This window comes from Stegostoma tigrinum, chromosome 8, assembly GCF_030684315.1.
Source record: "Stegostoma tigrinum isolate sSteTig4 chromosome 8, sSteTig4.hap1, whole genome shotgun sequence".
NCBI lineage: Eukaryota > Metazoa > Chordata > Chondrichthyes > Orectolobiformes > Stegostomatidae > Stegostoma > Stegostoma tigrinum.
In genome coordinates, this window is record NC_081361.1 from 19,214,099 (window position 1) to 19,220,227 (window position 6,129).

General features: G+C 41.4%; 1 non-coding gene across 1 annotated transcript; it reads right to left on the reverse strand.

The window, feature by feature from the left end:
* Positions 1 to 4,420: 4,420 nt before the first annotated feature.
* trnae-uuc (transfer RNA glutamic acid (anticodon UUC)) lies at positions 4,421 to 4,495 on the reverse strand. Its single transcript has one exon. It is a non-coding gene; the product is annotated as a tRNA-Glu (tRNA).
* Between the last annotated feature and the right edge of the window lie 1,634 nt (positions 4,496 to 6,129).

The following is a 6,129-nucleotide window of genomic DNA, read 5'->3' on the forward strand; positions in this document are numbered from 1 at the left end:
GTTGAAATAAACACTTGAAGCATCATCCATGAGAAATGACGGGCTATTTGACAGATGACACTCTGTGCTCATTAAGTGGAGTCACACAGCGTTGGATGCCTATTTTGCATCCCAGCTGATTTTACACCACAGGGCCCAGCTTGGCAAATTCGGCGTCAGTTGTTTCTGATTGCAACCTATTCTATTCATAGGCTAGATTAAAATGGCACCTCAAGTTACAGTTTTGTCAGCAAAACCATGTGATAAACAATGAATTGAACTTTGTATCATGTTAATATTCTCACGCTGTCTGCTGAATGCTGCAGTACAAGACCAAAATATCGTCTGCATGGATTTCCTCTGGGTGCTACTGTTTCCTCCCACAGTCCAAAGATGTGCAGGGGAGGTGGATTCCCATGCTAAGTTGTCGATAGTGCCCAGGGATGTTGAGGTGAGGTGGGTTAGACATGGGGAATGGGTCTGGATGGGATGCTCTTCCGAGGGGCAGTGTGGACTTGTTGGGCCGAATAGCCGGTTTCCACCCTATAGGGATTGTACGATACCCTCAATAGTAACCATGGCAACAGAGATATTTCAGAAGTTGGTCTTACCAAATTCAGAAATATGGAATCAAATGCCCAGTCAGTGATGACCCCAACGGCTGCACTCCCTCACTTTCTGATCTTCCATAAGTAACCGATGCCTCTCTTCTGACGGAAAATACCAACTAATATGGAGAGATTATTTACTCACTCTCTTCGATAATGAAATAGCTTCCATTGCACCCAGACTAACTTCACAACATCTTCATTCACAGAACACCTGGCAGGTCCTGGACCTGGTTGTGAATGCTGAAAGGTAACTTGCATCATAACAGCAGTGCAAAAACAGGCCATTTGGCTGAACTGCTCCATGCTGCTCTCTACACTTCTCCCACCATGCTCCAAATTCTTAATGTGCCTCTTTGTGCCCTTTCTGACATCTAACTTTCTCTCAAATCCATCTCTGCTATTCTTCTCAACTCGTCCTGGTAGCAGCAGCTTCTGCAATCTGACTGCTGCGAGCAACAAAGCTTCTCCTGATTTCTTTATTGAATTTATGAGTGATCATCCACATTTAAGATGCAGTTGCAGACTCTTCCAACATTCCCCATCAAGCAGAAAAAGCACAACAATATTGAAAGGCACGCTTTTCCCGTTTCATGCATTTACAAACATTTTGCACAGTACAATCACCTTTCGTCTCTTGTCGAAGTTGATCAAGCCATTCTGTAAGAAATAGACATGAACAAAGAAAATTAATTCAATATATACAAAGGTCAAATGGTACTATGAGATCATGAAATTTAACAGATCAGCAGTGAAATACAAACTCTGTAAACTTGTTTCAATTTTAGGAAATAGTCAAAGGTCAAACACAAATGATCGATCATTCCACCAGGTTTATATTTTGGCCATTACATAGAGCCCTTTGTTCCACTCAAATAGATCAGTACCAAGCTGATGCCATTCTCAGCTGCTCAACTGCACAATAGGCAGTGACGTCCAGCTAACAAATTTACCTGTACAAAATAAAAATGATGCCCACTTTATCCAATCTTTAGAAAAACTAAACCTGTATTCAATCAACTGCAAAGCCTTTTGCATGTTTCTTTATTTACATATTGTTTGATTTGCAACACAAAGCATCACATTATTCTCATCAGTATCATTAATCATACTTATTCGTTTCTTTTATTGCTATGAGCAGCTTGCAATGAAACTGTAACAATAGTGCTCATCAGCAAATAAGGAATCCAAATCTTGTAAAACAGACTTACGAAACGATAATTGGGGAAAGCCGAATCCAATTTTGTTAAGTCCGTGAAGAAAGTTCCCAGGTATGGTACAATTCCCTGAACTACACCCTAGAAAAGTGAGGTGAATTTATTTCATCCATTGTGAACGCACTGTCATATTTCCCAAACATACTACTCCATGCCTTATTTATACCATTTATCATGCAACTAAATCTAATTAGAATCAAAATTTCGGACTCAATTTTTGACACAGTTACACAGTGGAATACAAAGTTAGATCTATAAACGACAGGCAAGTTCGGAGTTTTGATCCCTGATCTGTGAACTGTCAACCAAACTCAATGTTTGTGTAACTTCATCATTTGGAGATTGGAAATTTTCTAAGTACTGTGTGATTTTGCCTGAAGATGGAAACAATTTATCGCACCAGATTTCCAAACGTTTGACTCAGTAAGGTTAACCCTTATTTTCCAAAACTCAAAAATATAATTCTACTCAATGTCTTTTCATAGGACACCTTTCTGACCCCAAGAAATAATTTAATGGTCTCAGACTGCTTAAGGAGCTAAAAGCCTAGGAGATACACCGGAATTGGCAAACTGGAACCAAAACTGACTTTGCGACTGGAAGTATGTGTGATTTTTGAAGAGCATTTTTGCAACTTGAAGCATTCATCCAGCAGCATACCGCAGCGTAAAGTGATGGTTCTTGTTGTGTGTACATTAATTTTCAAGGCACAAAAGCTACAAGTGTGAACAGCAGGTTCACAGGTGCCACAAGAATTGGCGATGTGGTAAACAGCAAAAAGCCTAAGTCTCCAGGATTACACACATGGGCTGGTTAGAAGGCCTGAAAAGAGGCAAACAGAATTCAATCCTGAAAAGTGTCAGGCGAAGCGTTTTGGGAGGACAAATAAGTCAGGACAAGACATGTTAAATGGAAGTTTTAGAATGTACAGAGAATCACGAGGACCTTGCTGTGCACATAAGCATATTCTTGAAGGCAGGAGGGCCTGTGGATAAGGTGGTAAAAGCACCATATTGGATACTTGCCTGACTATAAGAGCAGACGTAAATAACATTAGTTGAGCCACAGTTAGAACACGGTGTGCCCAGAGACTAAAGCATTTTGCTATTTACCACACCTCCCATTCTTGTGTCATCTGTGAGCCTGATGTTCATACTTGTAGCTTTTGTGTCTGGAGCATTAAAGTACACACAGCAAGAATTATCACTCTACCCTGTGCTACACTGCCGAATGAAAGCTTCAAGTTGCAGAAATGTTCTTCAAAAGTCACGCTTACTTCCTGCCAAAAGTTAATTTTGATTCCAATTGACTAATACAGCTCGGGCAGGAACATTTCAATTATAGAAAGGGGCTAAATTCACCTGGGACAATCTTCACTGCAACAAAGACACTGAGGAGGAACCTGGTTGAGGTTCAAAGAGTTCTGAGGGATTTGGCTAAGCGTTAGGAAAAACTTTATTCCCTGTCTATCAATATCAGGGCTTACAGTTTTAATACAACAAGCAGGCTATTTTGAGGGGATTTGTTCAAAAACTTTTCACCCAGAAGTGGTGGGTTTCTGGAACGCACTGCCTCAAAGGGTGGTCCAGGCAGGAACCCTTGAGACACTGAAGAACAATTTTGATGAACTCTTGAAACGCCATTGCCATCAAAACTCCTGGGTAGGGGTAGGGGTTGTGGAATTTTGTCGGAATGATACCTACAGTTGAGGCAGGGGATCCCAGTTCAGTCCAACCTCCTTCAGAATGGAGTCATAAGCTTGGCTGAATGGGTTGACAAAAACGCCAATAAATGCAAATTCTTTAAAGGGGTAGAAAAACAAAGTTGCTGGAAAAGCTCAGCTGCTCTGGGAGCATTTGTGAAGAAGAAAACTGTGTTAATGTTTTGGGTCTGGTGACCCTTCATCAGAGCTCTTTCAAGGGGTCTTGTGGTTCAGTGGTAGCGTCCCTACCGCTGAGCCAGAAATCTGAGTTTGAGTTCCACCTCTGCCAGACAAGTGTCATCATGTGTTCAGAACATGTTGATGAAGAATACCTAGAAGGCGATGGGCTAAGTTCTACAAAATGGGATCAGAATAGGTGGGTGCTTTATGACCAGCACAGACACAAGGGGCAGTGCTGCAAAAATTCTCGTCATGTTGCCTCATTCATGATGGCTAACCGAGTTATTGTGTAACCCGGGTTTAGTTCTTCCTTCGCTACACAAAAAGGGAACACCAGATGAGTACCTGAATCTCTGCCTTTGTGAGCGTCGGCATATTTCAATGCTTCAGCCAAGATGTTGTATTGAGATTAAATTCCATTACCCACAGTGTAGACACAGGCCCTTCGGCTCACCAATTTCACACCGCCACTTGAAACATCCCACCCAGAACCATCCCCTACAGCTCACACACCCCTGAACACAACCAGCAATTCAGCATGGCCAACCCACCTAGCCTGCACATCTTTGGACTGTGGGAGGAAACCAGAGCACCGGGAGGAAACCCATGCACACACGGGGAGAATATGCAAACTCCACACAGACAGTCACCCGAGGTTGGATTCGAACCTGGGTCCCCGGCACTGTGAGGCCGCAATGCTAACCACTGAGCCACTGAGCCACCCCAAAATGTGCTGCACTGACCGGGAATCGAACCCAGGCCGCAGCGGTGAAAGCGCCGAATCCTAACCACTGGACCACCAGTGATGCTAACCATCTCTCAAAGACAGCAAGAACTGCAAATGTTGGAGTCAGAGTCAATACAGTGTGGTCCTGACCTGACACGTTGATTTTCTTGCTCCTCTCATGCTGCCTGACCTGCTGAGTTCCTTCAGCTCCACACTGTATTGACTGTTGTCTTTATCCATCAGACCATGGGAAATGTTTGTGCATACCTGCCTGGCCTCGCAGATTTACTTCCGTTCAATGTAGAAATATTCTACCCACAACCCAACACACTGATAGATATGCAACAAGCAGCATGGTTATAGCTTCAAACATATAACCAAACATGTTCAATGGCTTAAGTAGCAGCAATGCTGATAACTTCCCTTTAGTTACCCGGAGAACTGCTTTACAGCATAGTTATAACAAAGATACACCATTATGGAAAGATAAATCAGATTTACTTGTAAAGCTTCAAGATTAACTGCTTCAACTTGAGAACGTTTCATTCCAATATTAAACATAAAGGGATGATTACCTTCTTCTTTGTTACTTTCAGTGTTTTGTGTGTCAGTATTTTGTTCTCTTTCAATGTGCTGTTGAGGGCGGCAAATTTTGAAGCTCCATCCTGAAAATGTACATAGAAAACCAGCTATTCATTCACTGCATCTAATCTATATCTCCCATAATATCAAATGAGATAACAGAAGAGATTTCAAAACTCAAGCTTTTATTGTAAAAACATTTTACAACGCTAAAGCCTTATGTCAACATTTGGCCAGTTCGAACTCAAGAGGTGATAGCCAGGCAATGATATTTGGAAGTGATATTACAATTTATCCCACGCACAATAGTTTATCACAAAACTAGTATCAATGTTTAACCCATAAAACAATCACTTGGCAACTATTTCAGATTCCCATCCAAGTGTGCAAATCAAATTGTTGGACATGGTGAAGTTGCTGCTTCAAACTGCATTTAAAATGAGGTTTCAAATTATATTGTCTGAGATTTAAAAACACAACAGTGAAAATGATGATTGCTGGCTCACTCAGGTGAAATTCACCAGACAGTCACATTTGGGGAAGTATTTTCAGAAAATACGCTATGGTATATCAAGGTGGTATCTTATCACTACACTCAGTGTCAACTAAGGATCGACAGTAAGTGTTGATATGGTGGCCTTGCGAATGGCACACCCATATAAAGTAAAGCTTAGCAAGCCATATTGCCAGAGAACATCTGTGTAATATGCTTAAAGATTAACGAACCATGCATCGATATTCACTGTACAAGCTGGGAGACAGCATTATGGAAGTTAAACAACTGTCCAATCTTGAACTCAGATTTTCCCATGTATATTTATAGAAATTGACACCACAAAAGCAATCATCCTGCACAACACACGTTTTTGATTATTAAAAACAAATCTACTTTTAGATTCAAGCCAGATATGAAAAGTAATTTGGAATTCTGCACTGTGCACCAATAGCAAACATAATAAACAAGGTGTGACAGCAGCACCGTAGAAATTATGGAGCCAGCAGATGGACAGCAATGCAAAAACATCGTCAACCTCAACTCGAACTTTCAGCAGTATGAAAAACGGAGTGTCTGTCAAATTGTTAACAACCCAACATGAATGCTGCATTTCGTCCTCTTCAAGTACCACCTTCAAA